This window comes from Heloderma suspectum, chromosome 3 (assembly GCF_057233095.1).
Source record: "Heloderma suspectum isolate Gila_16-S chromosome 3, 16-S_ref, whole genome shotgun sequence".
Classification (NCBI taxonomy): Eukaryota; Metazoa; Chordata; class Lepidosauria; order Squamata; family Helodermatidae; genus Heloderma; species Heloderma suspectum.
The window spans coordinates 327042820-327065769 of record NC_139460.1 but is presented as its reverse complement, the minus strand read 5'-3'; the positions used below and the strand labels follow the sequence as shown (position 1 = coordinate 327065769).

The following is a 22950-nucleotide window of genomic DNA, read 5'->3' as shown; positions in this document are numbered from 1 at the left end:
GGGGGGGGGTCCGCAGGGGGGGAGGTGATCCATTCCTCCCCCCCAGAATCCTCTTCGGCCGGCTCCACTCTGCAGTGATTCCGCAGAGCCACCGGCCGGCTCCAAAGCCCCAGCGATACGGCCGCCTTGGCTGTATCACTGGGGTAGGCAGGGTGAGTCTCCAGATGCAAATGGCATGCGGGACTCCATTTGCGGCCGTAAAGGCCTTAGTTTAAGGTAAATGCAGCTGTAAATGGCTGTATTTGCCTTAAACTAATGCCTTCACGGCCACAAATGGCGTCCCAAACGCCATTTGCATCCTCAGTCAATCCGTGCAGCCAGCAATACGGCCATGGTGGCCATATCGCTGGGGCTTCGGAGCCGGCGGCAGGGAGGATCCACCGGCGACGACTTCGCCCTGCCGGACAAGGTAGGAGATCCGATCCTCCACGGACTTCGGGATCATGGGGTCCATGGAGGGACCCCTCATTGGGGTCCATGGAGGATTTTTCCAACATCCCTAGTTACAACAGCTGGGATTGTTCAGCTTGGAGAAAAGGAGGGTAAGGGGAGGCATGATAGAGGTCTACAAAATTATGCATGGTGTGGAGAATGTGGAGAGGGAGACATTTTTCTCCCTCTGTAAAAATACTAGAACCCAATGAGGTCATCCTATGAAGCTGATTGGTGGGAGATTCAGGACAGATAAAAGGAAGGGCTTCTTCACACAGCACATCGTTAAACTATGAAATTCGCTACCTCAGGATACAGTGATGGCCACCAACTTAGATGGCTGTAAAAAGGGATTGGACAAATTCCTGGAGGAAAAGGCTATCACTGGCTACTAGTCCTGATGGCTATGTGCTCCCTCCAGTACCAGAGGCAGTGAGCCTGTGTACACCAGTTGCTGGGGAACATGGTGGGAGGGAGCTGTTGCACTCATGCCGTGCTTGTGGCTTCCTGGTCGACAGCTGGTTGGCCACTATGTGAACAGAATGATGGATTAGGTGGACCCTTGGTCTGATCCAGCGTGGCTCTTCTTATGTTCTTACATTCTTATGTTCTTACATTCTTATGTTCTTATGACACAGCACTAACAGGTTTTTGATTAGCAGGTATAGTGGCTTTGGCCAGAAGAGCTGGTGAGAGGCTTAGTGAGCTGCCATGGTTGTGTCTTGTATAGTGTGTTAAATAGAGACCTGTGTAGGCTAACATAGTGAGCGGATTTTAGCTAACCAAAAGGTAGGCTCCTGATGGGGCCTCTTGTATAGTTTTAACTGATATCAAGTAAGTGCAGTTCCATATGTCAACAAAAGTACATACGCCTGGTTACATCACCCTTCTGAGATGGGGAGTAGTGTCTTATCTCACCCATGAGCTGGGGGGTTTTCACTCCAAAGTTGGAGTGTTGAGGCCTCTCTCTCGCAGGTAGGGATGTCAGAGAATTCCGCAACGGATCTTGGTGAGGCCGAATGCACTGTGCATTCGGCCCCCTGAAATCCATTGTGGAACGAAGCCCCCGCCTCCCCCAACCCACGAAAGTCGGGCGGCACGAAGCCCCCACCCCATGAAAATAGTGCGAAATGGAGCACTTACCTGCTCCCGTCGGCACGGGCTTGAGAATGGCGGCTGCCCTGCGGCCACCATTCGCTTCCTCTTTCATGCCGTGATAGGCTACGTAAATACATACGTAGCCTATCACGGCTAACGCAAGGGCGCCTTTTGCGTCCCTGCGGAGGCCATGATAGGCTACATAAGTATTTACGTAGCCTATCACAGCAGGCTAAAAAACAAACAAACGCGTACACAAATGGCAGCGGCTATGGCTGCTGCCATTTGCATTCCTTATTTTTGGCCGTCTTAGTCTGTGTAAATATTTACGTAGACTATTACGGCCAAAATAAATTGGAACGCAAATAACGTAGCAGGCCCTATTTGCGTTCCCCTTTATTTTCGCCGTAATAGTCTACGTAAATATTTACGTAGACTAAGATGGCCAAAAATAAGGAACGCAAATGGTGGCGGCTGTAGCCACTGCCATTTGCGTACGCGGGTTTTTTTGTTTTACCCAGAGCCCTCCGCGGCCAGAAATCCAGCTGTGGACGGCTCTGGCCTGGGCCTGGCCGGCTGCTCCGCGGAGCTGCCACGGAGCACAGCCGGCCGGTCGAGGATTCCGGGGGGAGGGATGGAGCGCCTCCCCCCCCCCACCGTGAAGCAGATCTGCAAAACGGTAAGTGACTTTCGTACATCCCTACTCGCAGGAGAGGCAATTAGTTTCCCAGGCTGGGATGCTTTGAGAACCTTCAAGAAGGGCTGTATAAGCTTGAGAACAATGCAGTCAATTTGGTCTCGCTTCACAGCTGGCCTGGAGAAACTTTTGTGGCCCTAGGAACGGCTTCTGTCTATTATGGGCCCCCCAATAGATACCCAGCTATGACACCTAGGTTAGCTGGAAAGAGATGTGAGCTTTCTTTACATAAATATTCGGCATCCATTTTGTATCAATAAACGGCCATCCTTTTGCACAAATTGTTCTCCTTCCGGCACCAGGAGACGACCTTTTTATTCTCCCCGTATTTTAGCATTTTAGCTTCTTGGTCTTTGAGCTCTGGTGTTTTTAATCTGTATTTTAAATCTCTGCATTGCTGCTAGGTTTTATTCTGGTTGTATTGTTATACTGTGGTTTTAAGATTTTATATTTTATCTTGTTTTATGTTGCACTCTGTGGCTTTAATTTCTGTGAACCACTCAGAGCGCTTCGGCTATTAGGCAGTATAGAAATGAAATGAATGAATGAATGAATGAATAAATAAATAAATGCGTGGCTTTGTTTAATCTAAAAGTATCTATTTTGACTGGGCTGTGACAGAATGAGGACCCCAGAGCAATACAGCAGGGACGCTGAGGCCATCTGCCACCCCTGCCAGACTTCCCTGTTCCCTCTGAGCTCAGCTGCAATTCTCAGAGCAGCTGGGGGGAAATGAATTTTCCCAGTAACGAGGCATTGTTCCCTGTTGTCATGCTGGGGTGGCCTGGTCTTGAATGGGCAATTGACATCCGTTCGCTTTTCCGAAGACCTGCTCCTGCTAGAAATGAAAACAGCTAGAACTGCTTTATTGATATGGATCGACTCGGCTGCCTGCATATTTGGACTCCACTTGGGGGCATGGTAATGGCTAGGGAGACTGTCAGGACGAGAACCCGCACTTCAGCATTATTATTATTATTATTATTATTATATTTATACCCTGCCTTTTCCCCAATACTGGGACACAAGGCAGCTTACAAACATTAAAACATATGAAAATATGCAAAGTTAAAATATAATTAAACAACAATACAATGAAAATTATATTAAAAACATCAAAACAGCATTTTAAAACAGTGTTTTAAAACAATATTTTAGCAGCTCACCCCCGGGTTCCAACTATTTCCCAAAGGCCTGCTGGAACAAGAATGTTCTAGCCTGCCTCTGGAAACACATCAAGGAGGGAGCCATCACAGCCTCCCTGGGAAGGGCATGGGGCAGCCACTGAGAAGGCCCTCTCCTGGGTTCCCACCAAACATGCCTGTGACAGTGGTGGGACTGAGAGAAGGGCCTCCCCAGAGGATCTTAGGACATGGGCAGGTTCATAAGGGAGGATACGGTCTTTCAGATAAGCTGGACTGGAGCCGTATAGGGCTTTATAGGTCATAGCCAGCACTTTGAATTGTGCCTTGGAACAGACTGGAAGCCAGTGAAGCTGTTTTAACAAGGGAGTTGTATGCTCCCTGTAGCCAGCCCCAGTCAACAGTCTGGCAGCAGCTCTTTGGACCAACTGCAGTTTCCGAACACTCTTCATAGGCAGTCCCACATTGAGCGTATTGCAGAAATCCAAACAGGATGTAACTAAGACGTGTCTAGGGATGTACGAAACTCACTTACCTTTGCTCCGTCCCTCCCCGCGGAATCCTTGACGGGGAGGGAGGCGATCTGGTCCTCCCCCCCCCCCCCGGAATCCTTGACGGCCGGCTCCGCTCTGCGGCCAGGCTGCAGAGCAGCCAGCCAGGGCCGTCCGCAGCCGGATTTCCAGCCGTGGACGGCCCGGTGCGGACGCAAATGGCGGCCGTCATAGCGGCTGCCTTTTGCATCCAGCCAGACAACCATGATAGGCTATGTAAGAATTTACGTAGCCTATCACGGCTAACCTGAAAAACAAAAACAAAAACACGCAGCGTACGCAAATGGCAGCGGCTACGGCGGCTGCCATTTGCGTTACCTATTTTTCGCTGAGTTATCTTACATAAATATTTATGTAAAATAAAACGGCAAAAAAAAAGGGGAATGCAAATAGCATAGTGGACACTATTTGCGTTCCTTTATTTTTCGCTGTTCTAGCCTACGTAAATATTCTTTAGAATCTGGCCTCACTGGAATCCGTGGCGGAATTCTCCACCATCCCTAGACGTGTCACCGTGGCCAGATCAGACATCTCCAGCAACGGGCACACTTGGTGCACTAGTTGTAACTGTGCAAAAGCACTCCTGGCCACCGCTGAAACCTGAGCTTAGGGCTGAATCCAGGAGCACCCCAAACTGCGAACCTGAGTCTTCGGGGAGTGCAACCTCATCCCACACAGGCTGAATCCCTCTTCCCTGATCTGCCTTTTGACTGACCAGGAGCACCTCTGCCTTGTCTGGATTAAGCTTCAATTTATTCTCCCTCATCCAGTCCATTACTGATGCCAAGCACTGGTTAAGGACAGAAACAGCTTCCTTGGAATCTGATGGAAAGTAGAAGTAGAGCTGGGCGTCATCAGCATATTGGTGGCACCGAACTCCAAAACTCTGGACAACCTCCCCCAGCGGTTTCATGTAGATATTAAATAGCATGTGGGACAGAACAGAACCCTGAGGGACCCCACAAGCTAACGGCCACGTAGTCTAACAGGCATCCCCCAACGCCACCGTCTGAGTTCGTCCTGCTAGGAAGGAATGGAGCCACTGTAAAACAGTACCCCCAAGTCCCATCCCAGTGAGGCATCCCAGAAGAATACCATGGTTGATGGTATCGAATGCCGCTGAGAGGCCCAGCAGAACTAACAGGGACACACTCCCCCTGTCCAGTTCCCGGTGTAGGTCATCCACCAAGGCGACCAAAGCTGTCTCTATCCCACACCCAGGCCTGAAACCAGATTGAAATGGATCAAGATAATCCATTTCATCCAGGAACCCCTGGGGCTGGGAGGTCACCACACGCTCTAATACCTTGCCCAAACATGGTACATTAGGGACTGGACAATAGTTATCGAGTACGGTGGGATTCAGGGAAGGCTTCTTCAACAGAGGTCTCACAACCGCCTCTTTTAAGCATAACGGAACAATGCCTTGTTCCAGAGAGGCATTAACCACTCCCGTTGTCCACTCAGCCAGTCCTCCTCTGGCCTCTTTAATAAGCAAGGAGGGGCAAGGACCCAGCATACACGTGGTGGCTCTCACTGCTCCAAGAATCCTGTCCACATCCTCGGGCTGTACAAATTGAAAAGAATCCATCAACACCGAACAAGCAGGAGCCAAAGTGACATCCACAGGATCTGCATCAACTACAGCATCCAAGTCAGAATGGATCTGAGCGATTTTATCAGCAAAGTGCTGGGCAAATTGTTCACAGCAGGCTGTCGAGTGGTCGGCATTTTCATCACATGGGCCAGGATGTAGAAGACCCCTGGCCACTCGAAACAGGTCCGCTGGCCAGCTCCCTGCAGATGCAATGGTGGCAGAAAAGAAAGACTTCTTTGCTGCCCTCACTGCCACGGAGTAGGCTTTCAGGTAAGCTCTAGCCCGTGTTCGATCGCACCCATTCTGGGTTTTCCGCCAATGTCGCTCCAGTCTCCGCCTCCTTCGCTTCATCGCCGGCGGTTCCCCGGAGAGCCAGGGCGCTGGTCTGGCTCCGCTCCGTGAGAGGGGGCGCTCAGGCGCGATTGTGCCCCCGCCCTGGCCATTTCCCTGTTCCAGAGATCCGCCAGGGCTTCGACAGGATCGCCTGCCGAGGCAGCAGGAAAATCCCCGAGAGCCATCAGGAAACCATCCGGATCCATCAGCCTCCTGGGGTGGACCCCCACCCCTGCAGAGGCGCTGGGTTCCAGTGAGTCTAAACCCACCAGGTAGTGATCTGTCCATGACAATGGAATAACAGAAAGTTCCTCCACACCCAGATCACCATCATCCTGCCCAGCATAGAAAACTAGGTCTATTATTATTATCATTATTTATTTATTTATTGCATTTGTATCCCACCTTTTTTCCTCTTGCAAGGAACCCAAGGCAGCTTACATTATCCTCCTCCTCTCCATTTTCACAACAACAACCCTGTGAGGTGGGTTGGGCTGAGAGTCTGTGACTGGCCCAAAGTCACCCAGTGAGCTTCCATGGCCAAGTGGGGACTAGAACCCGGCTCTCCTGGCTCCCAGTCCAGCACTCGAACCACTACACCAGACTGGCTCTCTTATTTAAAATGAAACACTTAGGTGCAATCCTATGGATGTTAGTACTCCCCTTTCAAAGAACGTGCAGAAAATTCTAACAGAGGGAGACCCGGCATACTCAATATCCAGCGCGAAGGCTTAGCGACGATGAACGACAATGCAAACCATTTTCTCCTCTCCTAACTAGTGATGCCAGTGAAATTCAGGATACACATTTTCCCAACTTGTTCAGGTTGATCAAGAAATGCCTCCCCACTTTCTCAGCCACATTCTCAAGCTGAGAACGGGCAGGAACACTTTCTTCACATTCTCAGGTGAGTTGGAGAAACTCTGAAGGTCTTTCAGGGGTGGGGGACCTAGATTTTTAGCAGAGAGTAGCAGTCGAGGCTTCTCCTTTTTCTTGTTTTTCAACTTTTTCCCATCCTTGCTTTTATTTAAACAGTTTTTGCCACTGGTTTCCTGAGGTGACAGCGCACCCCACCCCCCATGTTAAAAAAAAGTGAAAAGATGCCTGCTTGTCCCCTGGTTTTGTGTCAACACAGCAAAGCCCAGGCCATTTTTCTGCCTGAGGTGAAGAACAAGATGGCGCCCCTTGCATGCCATGTGCAAAAGCTGGCTGGCCTGGGAGCCGAATCTTTCTCTAGCACTGGCGATGGACAGCATCCTCCCCTCTGTCTCGCTCTGCCTAGGGGTAGGGCCGCCCGGAGCCGCTGCAGCAAAAGTGGCAGTGGTGAGGGAGAGCTGAAAGGGATGTAGCATCCCTGGGAGAGCGGGCCTCGGGTCGTACTGCTGCCAGGACATGCCAGGGAAGAGCAAGGGGAAGGGGAAGTGTCTGGAGTCTCGTGGGTGCGAGGACTTAGAAACCTCCTTGCGCCCTTCAGAATGCCATTAGAAGCACAGGAAGGGTCGCAGAATTCAGAATTGGGTTTGGAAAAACTGTGCTATTTTCCCTCCAATATTTCAGGGGTGGGGAAGGAGGCTCAGTTTGTTTTATTTATTTCTTAGATTTCTATGCTGCCCAATAGCCGAAGCTCTTGAGCAGTTCTAAAACCAGGAAATGCAGCACAATTAAACATAATTTAAACATTTAAAAGTTTAAACTACAGTCTAAAAACCAAAGTAAAAACCAGCAGCTGTGCAACCATTTAAAAACACAATGACAGATTTAAAAACAGCAAAAACTGAAAGCCTAAAATGCCTGGGAGAATAAGAAGGTCCTCACCGGACACCAAAAAGACCACAATGCGGGCATCAAGCAAGCCTTTCTTGGGGAGAGGAGCGTTTAACAACTGGGGTGCCACAATGGAAAATCCGACACTTGTGAGCTCGGGTGAGTACACCTATTGTTGCTCACCACACTGGGTGTGGTTCCTCTCACTGCTGCATTTCCCATGAAGCTGTAGCCCTGCAAACAAGTCAGCAGCAATGCCAGGCAACAGGCTCCGGGCCTCAGGCCCCCTCCCGTGCGTGGCTTGCTCCTTTTGCTGCAACCAGCTGAGCTGGCTGAGGAGGTTGATAATATGGGAGTAGCGTTCACACTGCCATGCGCCATGACTCGCTTGCTCTCTGATGCACTGCAGATCAAACAGCCATCTCCCCCATCCCTACCCTGTCTGAAAACAAGGAAATAAACTGATTGCCCGCTATTTTAAAGAGACAGTAGCACGGATTACATGTGGATAGGCCAAACTCACTGGGAGAAAAGGATAGTGGATTAGAAGGATATAGGCGCACTTAATCTTGTACCCCCTGATTTATTCTATAAGAGCCAGTATTATGTATGCTCATATTAATGTGCACTCCACTGTTTAAGTGCATCAAGGTCAGTTGCAGTCTCACTTCCAGCCCCTGTTTCAGTGGCTGGCAGAATACCACCATTTGCTTATTTCAACAACTTTATTTACGTGATCAACCACTTAATGTGCTGCGCTTTCTAATCTGCTTACAGGCTACAGGAGACTAAATCAATATCATGCAAATTCCACATTGCTGCAGTCCTGCCACACAACTGTAGATGTTTCTATTACCATTTTGGCTTTTTCACAAATGCTTCTAGTCCTCATGGGCCAGAAACTTAGCAACTGATGGCAATGCCTGGTGAAGTCTTCAGAAGCCTGGTGACAGATTGAGCAGGGTTTACGGTGGCCAAGGGTGGTGGCGAGGCAGTTGTGCGGCCCATTGATTCTTGCCCATCCTGTGGCCAGCAAACACATAATGACCAAAATATATGCAGTGTTTGTTTTTCCATCGTCTATTCAGTTTATAGAAATCAGCTTGTTCTTGCTCCAGGGCACATGACTCTGACTAAAGCTACACAGAACAGAAGACAACGACGCCTCTGTTCTTACTCGCATTTCAAGGCACATCTGCTTTGCATGCAGAAGGGCTCAGGTTCAGCCCCAGCATCTCAGGCGATGGGAACGCTTCATACGTCATGATGTCTCTCGTCCTATCAGTGGCCTCACTTGAGGACCCGGCTAGGCACACAGAGAGGGCTGAACTCCATCATTCTCTGTAGGCACACCTGAAACAGGGAGCAAGAGGCTGCACCCGGGGAACTAAATCGGGAGCCTCGGGTGTCCTCGGTCATCATTACAAGCCCTTCATTGGCAAGGTTCTTAGTTGATCCGGTTCCATCCCTTGGGAGTTGATTACCCCTGGGGTAAACAGTGAGCTTCTATCCCAGTGGTTATTTGCTGAACCTACACCTTTTGAACTGGGAGTCCTCCCTACCCAGTGGGCTCGCTTAGCCACACTGACAAGGCACTCTGCACCTGCTCTGGGGTGCTGTCACCCTCCCTATGATTCCCCCTCCACATTCCATAGCTGAGTCCTGGCACAGTGAAAATAGGTTCTGGGGCTCAACCTCATTTCCCGCCTCCTCTAACAGCTGCCCATTTTAATCATTTAAAAGATCCCCCCCCCCCTGCACAGCCCAGCATAGGTCTCCCTCACTTCTACACCATACATGTGTCATAGGAGTGCTCTGTTGGTGCTAAACCAGAACCCAGTTCTCACTCTGGGTTGTACCCTTCGGCCTGCAAGTAAGGGCATGCAGGACACAAATGTTCCCTGCGCATAGAAAACAAGAACCCTTCTTCTTCGAGTGGCCACTAGAAAAAGAGGGCAAAAGAGGACACGACTTTGAATAACATTTGCACACATGTGTATATGCAAATTTAGGAAGTATGGCTATAATTTAAATAGAAACATAATGCATCCCACCATAATGTGGAAGACTGTGACCAGCTGACCTCTGCACCTTGCTCAGTCTGCTGTTGTCCGGGTGTTAACTGTTCATGGGCACCTCCAAGGCCCCTGCTGCTCTCCCCTCATGTGTGTTTGTGTGTATGTGTGTGTGTGTGTGTGGGGGGGTGTTTTGGTGTGTTGTGTGTTTGGTTTTTATTTACTTTAAACAGGACTTGGACTGGACAGCCCTTCAAACAGAGGACTGCCCTCCTCTATTATAGGACTGCCCTCTATTATATAGCTCTTCAAACAGCGGACGGCCCTCCATAAAGTAGGGCACCTGTCCTGGCCACCCTCACTGTCTCGCCTGTTGCAGGCCACAGCTCCATAACAACCCGGCCAGGTGAGAGGCAGCGCCCCTCCCCTCCGTCCCCTCCCCGTGCATTCCTAAGGAGACCACCCTCAGTCAATGATTTCGCTGCTCCTGAGGAGCAGGGTGGGTCTTCTGGGCATCGCTCGGGGACCATTGCTGCAAAGTCGCACTGACCTCCCCACAGGCTCCCCTGGCACTCGCTGGGACCCTGGAGGGGAACTACTTAGCGATATTGCCTAGGGAGGACGGGCAGCAACATTTTGCTCCCATTAGTTAATATTCAATGCACAGGGCATCCCGGGCTTGGCAAGAGTGAGCTCCTGACAAGGCAATCTGGCCTCCTCCTGCCGAAAGAACGTGGAATTCAAGAGAGAAGACCTGCGCCTTTGGGTTCAGATGGGCCTGCTTATGGAAGTGCGGCTACAGGGTAGGGGCTAAGATACCCACGGATTCTCCTCGCCTTGCCCCCCGTGCATCCTGCACGACAGCTGATGGCTGGGAGTGGTCCTGGAGGTGCTGGGTCACAGCCCTGCCCCTTGGGCCCTGGTGGGCCCAGGGAGAGGAATAAAAGCCCGGAGGTCAGTTACTATTGCAGCCCTGATGATGAACTCTGTCAAAGGGGGAATTCTAAGCACTGCAGCTTCTCACGCAGGTGTGTGTGAAAAGCTGCATTTCCTGGAATAGCTGTCTTTTATACAATTAAATTATTACATTAAATGTATTTACTTTATTACATTTTAATCCTGAAGGCAGGTGGGCCTACATGGACCCTCCCTTTAATCTTCACAACAACCCTGTGAGGTCAGTTAGAGACAGTCAGAGAGACAGCAAGTAGAGCAAGGCACCAGGTAAGCATCATAGCTATCTGGCACTTTGGAGCCAGGCCTCGGAGTCCCGCCACCCGTAGGCCAGCACTCCGAGCGCTACGCCACGCTGGCTCAGGAGCCCTGCTGCCCTCCCTCACAGGTTGTCCCCCTGCCTCCTTCCCCCCCTGCAGGGCGAGAAGCCCACTTCCCCCTTGAAGCCGTAATTCTGCTCTGGAGAACCAAGGATTGGATGAATCTGTCAATTTCACTTTATCTCAGTTTCCCTTTCTTCCAGTCATAACTTTGGTTTGTCCTGAATGTTGAGAGGTCTTTTTTTTCTTTTCTTTTTTTTACAGTTGGAATGAAACTTCATGCATTTTGGTGCATAGTGATCCTCATACATGAACTTTGGTATGCATTTTTGCCTAATACACACATTTTTGCTAGCCTGTTTCCTAATATAATGTATTTTTAAATATTATTTTCACTACATTTGAATGTTATTTTCACATTTTGGTAAGCATTTTTTTAAATTGGAAAACTCTTGTTGCAAAATTCAGAGAAGGGTGATTTTCGGATAACATACTTTTGGTTTGCATTGTGGTTTAAAAGTTCAAAATTACATAAATTTGTACTAAAATGCAAACTGAATGAATTTCTCCCCTGCTGCTATTCGCACATCCCGGTTCATGAGCCCTGAGGAACACGGGGGTCAGGTGTTATGATCCTGGTACCTCAGGCCACCATGGGGGAAGACTGTGAATAATTGAGGGGTATGCCATCTTCATACCTTAGCATAGCAAGAGTAGGATCAAAGTGTTCGGTGAGCAGGTGTATGGAGGGAAGCATTTCGGGGAGCATGAAAATGGTGGTGGCCACAATGACATCAGTTGTGGCAGCAAGTGCTGCACAAGGAGAAGGCATATTGGTTCCATGCTTTGGACTCCAATCAATGTCCCCATCACTTGTGCAAAGTTTGGGGCAGCAATGTTATGCTTCGGGACAAAACCAAGACCTAGTCAGACCCAGCCTGCAAGCATCTAATGTCTGTTTTGGGAACTAGCTACAGCTTCCGCTGTAAAGAACCCAACAGAGACACAGTCCCCTCACAGAGGGCACCCCCCCAACTGGAACCATCTTCACATGAGCTGGAAACCAATGACAGCAATAGAGTATGTTGCGAGCAGAATGGAGCCATTTTAGACACATGATCTCAAGTTGGCCAGCCTGTACCTTTGTTCTTAAAGTTAAAAAGAAGACCTGCACAGGACAAGAGTTGGTGCTCCAAATTTTTTGGACCGGGAAGACCCATATTCAAATCCCCACTCAGCTACTAACTTTGCTGATTGGTGAAAAACCATATTTCCATAGCGTGGCTACTTGAAAGTCACCCCAAAAGAAGGTATGTATCACCAAGAAAGATGACACCCATTTGCATTTGCTCATTTATATGCATCGATGCAAATTTATAAAAAATTATTATAATTTAAATAGATATAGAAATACACAAATACAGTACATCTCACCACAGTGTGGGAATTGTGACCAGGTGACCTGTGTGCTAACTGATGATGGGCACATTCAAGGCCCTGCTCTGCTCTCCCTCCTTATGGTTCTTTGAGTTTAAACTAGGGATGTCAGAGAATTCCGCCACGGATCTCAGTGAGGCCAAATGCCAGTGCATTCGGCCCCCCAAAATCTGTGGCGGAACGGCCTGCCACCCAGCTGCCCCTCCGTGGATCCCCCCCAGGATGAGACTTACCTGGGGCGGATGTTCCGGGCGGTGGTGGCGGCGGCTCCGGCAGCGGCTCTGGCAGTGGCGGCTTCAGTGGCTGGTCTTCCGACCAGCTGCCGCTGCCATTTGCAGTTTGGCGTTTGGGTTTTTTTTTTTTACAGAGACGTGATAGGCTACGTAAAGACTTACGTAGCCTATCACATCCCGGTAAAAAAAAAAAGTACGCAAATGGCGGTGGCTACGGCCGCCTCCATTTGCGGTCCTTATTTTTTGCCGTCTTAGTCTACGTAAATATTTATGGAGACTATTACGGCGAAAATAAAGGGGAATGCAAATAGCGTAGTGGGTGCTATTTGCGTCCCTTTCTGATTTGCCATTTTAGCCTACATAAATATTGACGTAGACTAAGACGGCGAATCAAAAAGGGACACAAATAGCACCCACTACGCTATTTGCATTCCCCTTTATTTTCGCCATCATAGTCTACGTAAATATTTACGTAGACTAAGACGGCGAAAAATAAGGAACGCAAATTGAGGCAGCCGTAGCCGCCGCCATTTGCGTACTCCGTTTTTTGTTTACCCAGCTGCCACTGCGGCCGGAAATCCGGCTGTGGACAGCCCTGGCCTGGCCGGCAGGTCAGCGAAGCCGCCATGGAGCACAGCCGTCCGTCGAGGATTTTGGGGGGGAGGACCAGATCGCCTCCCCCCCATCCAGGATTCCGGGGGGAGGGACGGAATGCCTCCCCCCCCACCATGAACAGAATCCAGGGAAAGGTAAGTGACTTTCGTATATCCCTAGTTTAAACCAGACTCAGACTGGACAGCCCTTCAAACAGAGGACCGTCCTGTATAAAGAAGGACATACAGCCACCCTAGCTTTTGCACCCAGCTCGGTCTAACTTAATTACTTCTGCATAACATATCCTGCACCCCATCTTAGGACTTTTACAAACTGCAGAACTTTCCACCATGCTTAGCTTTTCCTTCCCCACCCCGAGCATTTCCCGTTTTGCATAATAAACAGTCTGAAGAAGAGCTCTGGGGAACTCAGAAGCTTGCTTATTACTTTATGGCATTTTCCTTGATCCTAAGAAAGGTATTATCCTACTGTAGATTTGGGTATTTTCCCCCCTCTGACGGACCAACAGAGCTGCCTAGACAACTTTCATGGAACCTCATGGTGTGGGTTCAGCATAACCCACTGTATCTCAGCTTAACCGAGCTCACTGGGTCGTTGTGAGGAGAAAAGAAAATAACCCCATTACAAATAAATGTATTGGGAGGGGAGAATCCATGTAGCGACAGCTGTTCCAGGATCAGAGTGAAGACTGCGGTGCTTTTGAAACAGGTCTCTCGCTCACGCACACACACTCCCCCCTTTCCCTACTAACTTTGAGCCAGTTTCCCCCTGCCGTGGGAGAAGTCCTTGCACAGCAATCGCAAGGACGAGGGTTCCAGGCAGCCCTTACCTGTCTCAGATGCACTCGAGGGGATTCTTTGCAAGCCCCTAGCACAGCGTTGACCCCCCACACAGCAGGACAAAGGCTCAGGTTACCTGGCCCGACCGCGCTGTCTGGTCAGGGAGGCCAGAGGAAGAAGTGCAGAAACTGCTGGGAATGGGCGGGGTGGGCTGTTATCTCGCAGCCAGGAGGGAGGAGTGTTTGCCTTTCTCACTTTCTTTTTGAAAGCTCCGCAAGTGCTAAAGGCCTTACTGACAGCCGGGGTGCATCATGGGCCATAAGTGGAAAGGGCGGAACCCGAGTCGGTCTGTTTAGTTTGCAGGGTGGAGTTCAGGAGCAACAGAAAGCAACGTCCTGGTTTCTACCAGCTGAAGGGTGTTTGCATGTAAATGTCCATAGGTCTTCTCAGCGAGCGCACCTTTGCAATATTGCTCTCGCCGTGCAGACAGCAGGCAGCCAAAGTCAGTGCTGGCCCCAGGTTTTGGGAGGCCCTTGGGCAAGACTCCCCCAGTGGGCCCCCTGACTCGCTGGATCGACCTTCTCACCACCGTCATAGCCAGCTCTGCTTGCTCCCCCCCTTTCAATTCACTGCTCCCCTTGCTTGCCAGGCAGAGAGAGCCAGGGAGGAAGTCGGCTGCAGCATCTGCTCCTGCTGCTGCTCCCGTGTCGCCCGCCCACCACCCTTGTCTGGGCCAGAGCGGGAGGCGGGGGATCGCCAGGCAGCTGTGGCGAAGAGGAGGAGCAGCTCCAGGGGACTCCTGTCTCGCGGCCCCCTGCTGGCGTGTGGGCCCTTAGCGGGGCCCAACCCTGCCTGTCCTTGACACCGGTCCTGGCTAAAACTAAATGCCAGTTTCCAAACTTGGAAAGTGTCAAGTAAGAATCAGTGAGTGCCTTTGAGCATGCACAGAGTGCCTTCCTGTCTCCACCACCCATGACTGCACTCCTGGCTTGGAAGGAAGGAACCCCGAGGACCTAGCCCCCAGCTTCTTCCCCACACGCTGGACAAACAGCTTTCCAGCTGCCAAGCTCTAGGGGCCTAGAAAAGCCCTCTCCTGGCCCCAGAAGGAGGCTGGAGGAGGCCCCTGGCTGGCTGCAGGGCACCCACGTTTACCTGGGAAGCTTCTGCAAACCAGGAGGGAGGATGGATCAGACCGGTTGGGAGCCAAGGGGCATGGCAGGCCACATTCTCATTCCAGTGGGAAGCTAGGCAGGAGCAGGATTTGATCTGCAGCAATTGGGAGGTGACCATGACAATTCGCTGCTCCCTTTGCACATTAAACTTTTGGGAAAGGCACAGGAGCAGTCCAGGCCTCATTTTCTATGGCTAGTCGGCCATCCTGCGCAAGAAGCAGTGAAGCTTCCCCTTCCCCTAAGCATAGGATTTACTTGCCTCCACAGCTGCCCAGCGCTCGCCTAGGCAACCTGCTCTCTAGGAAAGAAGCGTACACACCCTCAGATCCACACACAGACTCTCAGTGCGTAGTCACTGATGGGTATCAGCATTGTCAAGACAAGTCCACAGCAAATACGAGGTGAAATGTGGGACACGCGCACTCCGACCCCACACGCATTGATTACGAGTGAAGCAACTTATCATACTGGCCACTTTTGCCGTTTATTCATTCATCATCACCACACCATTCTGTCGTATGTGTATGCCCTGGGCAGTTCCAAAAAAAGAGGAAGAATTTAAAAAATTGAGACGTAAATGCAAACAAGCAACCTGCCCCCCATCTCTCCCTGGAAACCCGCGTATGCTTTCCTGCGCTGAGCGCTGCGGAGTTTGGGAAGGGGTCCTCTCTCTTGCGTTGCCATATCCCAATTTATCCAGTAGATGGCAGCAGATGGCTGCCAGTCTATAGGCCATACTGGACCTGCACGAGAACAACGCAGTCTACACCACTCTTTCTTTCTTTCTTTCTTTCTTTCTTTCTTTCTTTCTTTCTTTCTTTCTAAGCAGGGTCATATTAGCCATGCCCTAAACCCTTTCCCATTTAGATACACTGGACCACTGGGCTGCCGTTTCCTCTCAATTGCTTTTGGAATGTTTTTTTGTTTTGTTTTGGTCTTCCCTGCTGCACCCAGCCACATCCAACAGAAACAGCTGTCCCTTCATCAGCATTTCGACCAGCCTTGCCCTGCCTGGACCCTCCTGATGTGCTCCAGCCAGTACTGTGGAAGGCTGATTTAGATCTTTCCAAAAGGAAACCTGTTGCCAGAAACTTGAAGGTTATTGACAGGACCCTGGAAAGAAAATGCTGAGAGATGGACCGAGTTGTCAATGAAAAGAAAGCACAAACAATTTTGAGAGTAATTCAGGGTGGGCTATCAGGGACCTTCTGAGAGAAAGCCCATTGTACACAAGTTTAGGGATGTACGAGAATTTTGTTTCAGCTTGCCCTGTTCACAACTCAGACCATGAGAACATGTCTGCTGAAAATGTTCACAAATCACTGAACATGTGCTCGCATTCAATTTGTGCAACTTTCCCCATTCAATTTGCGTGATTTTCCAAATTTGCACAAATTTCTAAAACAGTCCTACTTTAGTCTATGGGGGAAATTTGCGCAAATTTGGGGGGTTCCACAACTTTCACGTTCAATCGCTGTTTGTTTTGTGCAGTTTTCTCATTCATGCAAAATGAGCAGCAATCACAAATGTGAACATAAATCAGGCACGAGACAAGTGGTGGGCCAATTAGGGGTGTACGAAACCCCGCTTACCTGGCTCCGCCGGGTTCCACAGGTGGGGGGAGGCAATCTCCCCAGAATCCTTGACGGGCGGGAGGCGATCCGTTCCTCCCCCCGGGAATCCTGCCTGGCCGGCTCTGCTCCGCGGCCAGGCCAACCCGCAGCGGGGCCTCCAGCCGCTGCCGGGCTGGTGCGGACGCAAATGGCGTCTTGAGTAGGGGATGCCATTTGCGTCCCTATGGTAGCCCGTGATAGGCTACATAAATATTTACGTAGCCTATGATGGCTAAAGCAGGCTATGCCATTTGCATTCCCGTTTTATCCGTGATAGGCTACGTAAATATTTATGTAGCCTATGACGGCTAAAACGGGAACGCAAATGGCGTCCCCTACACCATTTGCGTTCCTGCTTTAGCCGTCATAGGCTACGTAAATATTTACGTAGCCTATCACGGGCTAAAGCAGGGACGCAAATGGCGTCCCCTATGCCATTTGCGTTCCCGTTTTATCTGTCATAGGCGTCCCCTACACCATTTGTGTTCCCGCTTTAGCCATAGGCTACGTAAATATTTACGTAGCCTATGACGGCTAAAGCGGGAACGCAAATGGCGTAGGGGACGCCATTTGCGTCCCTGCTTTAGCCGTCATAGGCTACGTAAATATTTACATAGCCTATCACAGGCTACCATAGGGACGCAAATGGCGTCCCCTACTCAGGATGCCACTTGTGTCTTCAGCAGCCCGGCAGCAGCCGGAGCTGCCACCGCCACTGCCACCGCTGGAGCTGAAGCCGCAGCTGCAGCCAGGTAGGCTCCGTTTCGTGGGGCTTTCGCGGGGTGGAGGGGCCGGGGGCTCCGTTCCGCGGCCGCCACGGATTCCGGGGGGCTGAATTCACTGGAATTCAGCCCCCTGGGATCCATGGTGGAATTCTCTAACATCCCTAGAGCCAATGTTCAGAAAATTCTGGCCCTCTCGGATATCTTTCATTTGCCCATCCCTATGCAAGCTCCATCTTTACCAGTTAAAAACATCACAGAGGTAGCTGAGCCAGGAGAGTGAATGGCAGTTGGGGAGACCAGCCTTCCCCAACCTGGCGCCTTCCAGATGTGTGGTTGGACTGCAGCTCCCATAATCTCCAGTCAGCATGGCCAACTTCTCTCACCCCAGTGAGTATGACTGATGCTAGATAAAGGCATGTTTTGACTCGGCATGAGTCAGCTTCATAAGTTCATGGCCATCAGACAGCAGGTTGCTAGGCTGCTTTCTTGAATGAATTACTCCTGGCAATGAGAAAGCTTGCTAACAGCTCTCTGTTGCCATAAACCCCACTCGTCATCCAAATATATGGCCTGATGTTGGAGAGGTGATGTCTTTGACGTGCACGGAGCGTTGGTCTGATACAACTGATGGGTTCAGCAGGTCATCCCATAATCAAGACTGCACTGTTTGTAAAGCTGCAGTCCCCAATTCACTGATCTAGGGGTAAATCACATCTGAGCTAAGGTCTCCTCCTTACCTGTGAGGAGACATGCATTGGACTGCACACACAAGAACTACCAGGTCATGGGAAGGAGACAAGGAGGGCAGGATATGAGCCAGTTCGTTATGATCAAGTAGGGGAAGTGGTAAGCTGATCTCACCACTTATGCCTTCCTTATTCTGCTTGATTTGCCAAAATACCTTGTTCCCAATGCAAAGGCAGAAAGCCAGCATTTATATATAAAGGCTTGAAAGATGAGTGCAGGTTAAACAGGGTGAAATATGTTGGGCTGTGTGTGTGTGCGTGTGTGTGCGCGCACGTGCGCAAGCATGTGTAATAAACAAAAACATGTGACTCCTGCCACCGTGTTGCAGCGTCGAGCACTCCTCATTCTCTCCCTGGTTTTCTGTCCTCCCAAAAGTCATTGGGCTGCTTTTGTGTATGTGTGTGGGGGGGGGAGTGCCCCCTTCACCCCCCCCCCAAAGTGTTTTGGTACTTCTGCAAACCTTGTGGTTTCCTCAGGCCTGCTAACACTTTTCTCTCTTGCACTTCCTTCTTCATGGACTATTTCCCCCCCCCCTTTCCTATTCCTAGATTAGTTATGATATTATTTAACTCTCTCTTTTTCTCCTCAGCTTCTGCAATGTTTTTTGCCTTTTCATCCGATTTCCCTCGCCTTTTGTTTCATGTTCCATGTTCTTTAGATTGTGAGTCTGCAATCAGGGACTGAAAAGTGCACGTTAGCTGCCTTATAAATAATGCATGGGGCCCTGCAACAGAGTATTGCAGTAGGGTGCCATTCAGGATTCCAGCCTCTATTCCCCTTCTCCCCAGTTTTCCTCTTCTGAAAACAGCCAGCCATAATCCTCACTGGGTTGTTTGAGGGTTTGCCTCTCCATTCGGATTGAATCCCCCGATTTTTGTCTCTTTTGCAGGGGCCTTAGCATGGACACACTTATGCACAATCCAGCTGCATTACATTCTTTAATTTCTCCAACCCTGAGGACATTTTAAGCAAAGTTTTCCTGTATGAACCAGGAAATGACTTATCCAGACAATATGTTCTTTCTATACTTATTGACGGGTATCTGCCCTCCAGTTCCTGCCCCTCATACTGTTTCCTCCTCCCACCTGGTTGTCAGTTCACCCCCCCCCCACGCCCCTTTCACTCAACATTCTGTACCATTGAGTTATCACGAGGCTGATTGGGGGAGGGGGGTTTGCCCCCTTAGGGCTTTTTTCCCCTGCATATTGTTGGGTATTTTGTAAACCTGGGTATTTGCAGACCAGGCCTGGTGGTACCTCTCCCTTGTGTGTGGGTGGTGTGGTTTTAGCACGAACAGGGGAAGGATCAAATCCCCTGTATATGTGGATGATACGTGCGATGCTGTTCCACGGACCTGGGGCCAGTCCGAGAAAGTCGGGATGAACTGAAGCCAACCTGTTCTCGTGCAGTGGCGGAACACGGGGCAAGCCACCTGAGGAAGGTCCTTGGAGGCGGGGGCATAGGAGAAGAGGGGACCAGGACGAGACTCAAAGGTTCCTTGAACTGAGCCAAAAGGTTAAGCGGGAGATATCCCTCCCCCCTGCTGAGCTCGCCCCTGACAGCAGAAGCAAGCCCAGTGAATTCAGTGGCGACTGTAGCAGCGGAGCACCACCCGTCAGAGCCCTCAGCACAAGCCCCAAACGCACGAGGATGCTGGACCCCAGCCAGCCTCTATGCCCATGTGTTTGGTTTGGCAGGGATCCTAGATGTTTTAGCTGATTGCTTTGCAGAGAGCGCCATTCTTAAATAATAGTATTGTCCCCCACCTCAAATCTCCGAGTGACACTTCAGAAAATAAAAAAGAACAGGAAACTAAAGCTGGCGTTTGCAACTGCCGCTGCCTTGTTCTTCAAGATGCTTCTTCCCAGCATCCGCTGTCAAGAGGACACGCAAATACACTTCCCTCCAGTAATGACAGACACATCAGGAGTGGCTGGATGGAGTGGCCTGGGGCACCCTGAACGGTCTGCCTTACCGCTGTGCAGGAGACAGAGTGTCCCCTTTTGAACAAATTGCAGGGGAGGGGAAGGCGGAGGGCCACTGCGCAAGCCCCTTGCCCAGGCCCGATGAGCAGTTTCCGGCTCTGAGCTAGAGCGTTTGTTTGCAACCGCACAGGGAAGTGCTTTGTCCACATTAAACAAAGGCAGGATTTCATTTCACAGGTTGCTTTTCATTATGGATGCTCGTCTTAATGCTCTGGCTGCTAGAGTCTGCGAGGGAGGCCTTTCAAGAGCTGGAACGGTGGAACCCACAAGAGAGAGCTGTCCAGCACAACCTTCCAATTTCCTGAGCCATTTTTGCTCAAGCCCATCGGTAATAATTGTCTGTTACAACTGCAGCAAACCTAACCATAAATCTGAAAGAAAGACAGGGAGAGAAAAGGGGGGGGGGAGTGTGTGTATGTCGGGGGTGGGGTGGGGACTTCTTCAAAGATCACAATTCGTTTTTAGGAATAGTTCTTTCTTCATTGCTTAAAAACAAGCATGAAGCATCACTGATCAGCAGCTGCAACTTATTTCTTGCTTCTCCAGACAGCAGTGGAAAAACTGGTGACAGATGAGTGTGCCATTTCTGGAAAAATTAGTGCTTCCTTTGAAAAATTAGGACAATTTCAAAGCATGCCCCAGGGGAACAAGCATATGAAGGAAATGAAGCAAGCACTACATGGAAGAGATGCAGGTAGAAATTAGATATAGTGGAGAGACAACAACTCTGCTGTGAAGCAGGGAGGCCTTTTCCTACTCACCTGTGACTCGTCTGCCTTAATCAGCGTCACCACTGACACCGCGGAGGTGACATTTCCTACCTGCTAATGGAACTGCAACAGGTATCCAGCAGGTACTGGTGACATTTACACAGCACACCTAGAGACCTGCAAAGGCTTTGATGGTGAGTTTGCATCTGCTGCTCGGCGCATTCAAGAGATACCAGATGTAGCTCCTTCGACAGTGCTCGAGTCCCATTGGCTCTACGGTAGGGGGTGCAAGCCCATGGGCCAAACCTGGCTAGCCCGGGGTCCCAATCCGGCCCTAAGGGTTCCCCAGACGGCCATGCTTCCTTCCCCTGGCAACGCCCCCTTTCCCTGACTTCTAACTGTTGGATTATGTCCCCACTTTTGCAAAGTCCCCGCCCTGCCCTTCTAAAAAGTTGAAATGCTTCTCCCGAAACTTAGCTACTGGCAGTGAGAGCTTCAAGCTAAAATAGGCTTGGATTTCTTGCTACTGGGCCCCTCCCCATTTGCCTTTTTCACCACCCCTTTTGCTTTCGGTCCCACCCGCCACTGGAATATGGCCAATGAGAATGTCTCTGAAATGGAATTCTGCCCGTGGGCTGAAAGGGATTCAGCACCCCTGTCGTGTGGACGCTAAACCTTGGCGCTGAACACGGCAACTCCCGTATCTTTATGGGACTGTGGCTAGCAGATGGTAGCATCCTGCCCTTCTCCTTGCATTCTCATGAAACAATGAGGCTTGGAAGTGTGTGCAAGAACAATCCCCACGGCTCTTGGTCCCGAGTTTCTTCTTTTGCTCCAACAGCCTCTACAGTAGGGGTGTGGAATCGCAGGCCTGTGGGCCAAATCTGGCCCGCTTGGGGCCCCAGTGCAGCCCTCCAGCATTCCCCAGATAGCCCTGCCCCCTTCCCTTGGCCCCGCCTCTTACCAGAATTGCTAGTCGCTTGGTGGTTTCTTGGCTGTTGCTCAGATTTGTTCCCCATGCAAAAAGGCTGAAATGCCACTTAGTTGCTGGCACTAAGACCTTTAGGCTAAAACATGCTGGCATTTTGCCTTTGTTCCCATCCGCTTTTGCCTTCGGTCCTGCCCACTACTAGAGTGCAGCCCATGAAAGTGTTGCTGTTTTGCTCTTTGTATAGAAACGCCCATGAAGAGCTAATTGCCCCTTTATTACTGCCCTATCCAGAGCGTCCAGCTGATTATTATTTGAACGTTCTTCTTGCAGGCTGCAATGGGTGGGTTACAGCAAAAATTGCAATTTTTTTAGTAATTGCTATTAAAGCGAGGGCAGCAAAGGCATCCTGAGTTTTAAATGGCATAATGCTAGTTTTAATTGTTTTTTAACGTTTTTATCTGTTTGGCAAATTTTTGGTAGATTTTTATGGATGCTGGACAGTATTACTGTTTGTTTTATGTTTGACTATGTATACCTGTATAGATATCGTTAGAAATTGCAATGGCCATTGAGTTGGTACAAATCAAATTTGATTTGATTTCTCCAAAACTGAATTCCACCCTTAGGATGACAGATGCTCAGCAGCCCTGCGCTATGGATGTTAACTCCATGGTGCTAAACATGTCAACATTGGTGTCCCCCCCGCTTTTTTTTTTCTTTACAAGTCACAGCAGCAAGGGCAGTGGTGACCCCAGTCAGGATAGAAGCAAAGGAGGAGAGGGGCTAACAATTTCTCCCAAGGTGTTTTCCTGCTGAAAATCCCTCCCTCCCACACTGCCATTGCCTGCCATAACAAAGACTTTTCTCTTGCCTATGGGACTGAAAATTTTTAGATGTTTTCTGCTGCTATGCCTCCCCCTTTTATTGTATTGTTTTTATTGCTATCTAAAGCAATAAATCTATGATTCTATGATTCTATAAGGTTCAATTCACTTTCATGGGCAGGACAAACCGTCACAGAGCTGTAGCACAGGGGTGGGGAGCTTCAGGCCTGGGCTCGTATCCAGTCCTCCTGGAGTCCCAAATTGACCTGCCTCAGG

General features: G+C 50.1%; 1 protein-coding gene across 1 annotated transcript in view; it reads right to left on the bottom strand.

The window, feature by feature from the left end:
* Positions 1-14127, bottom strand: part of TPRG1 (tumor protein p63 regulated 1) — a 66015-nt gene extending 51888 nt beyond the window's left edge. The window contains exon 1 of the mRNA XM_084847803.1: positions 14018-14127. The gene's annotated coding sequence lies outside the window, so the exon portion shown is untranslated. The remainder of the gene's footprint in view (positions 1-14017) is intronic.
* Positions 14128-22950: the final 8823 nt, after the last annotated feature.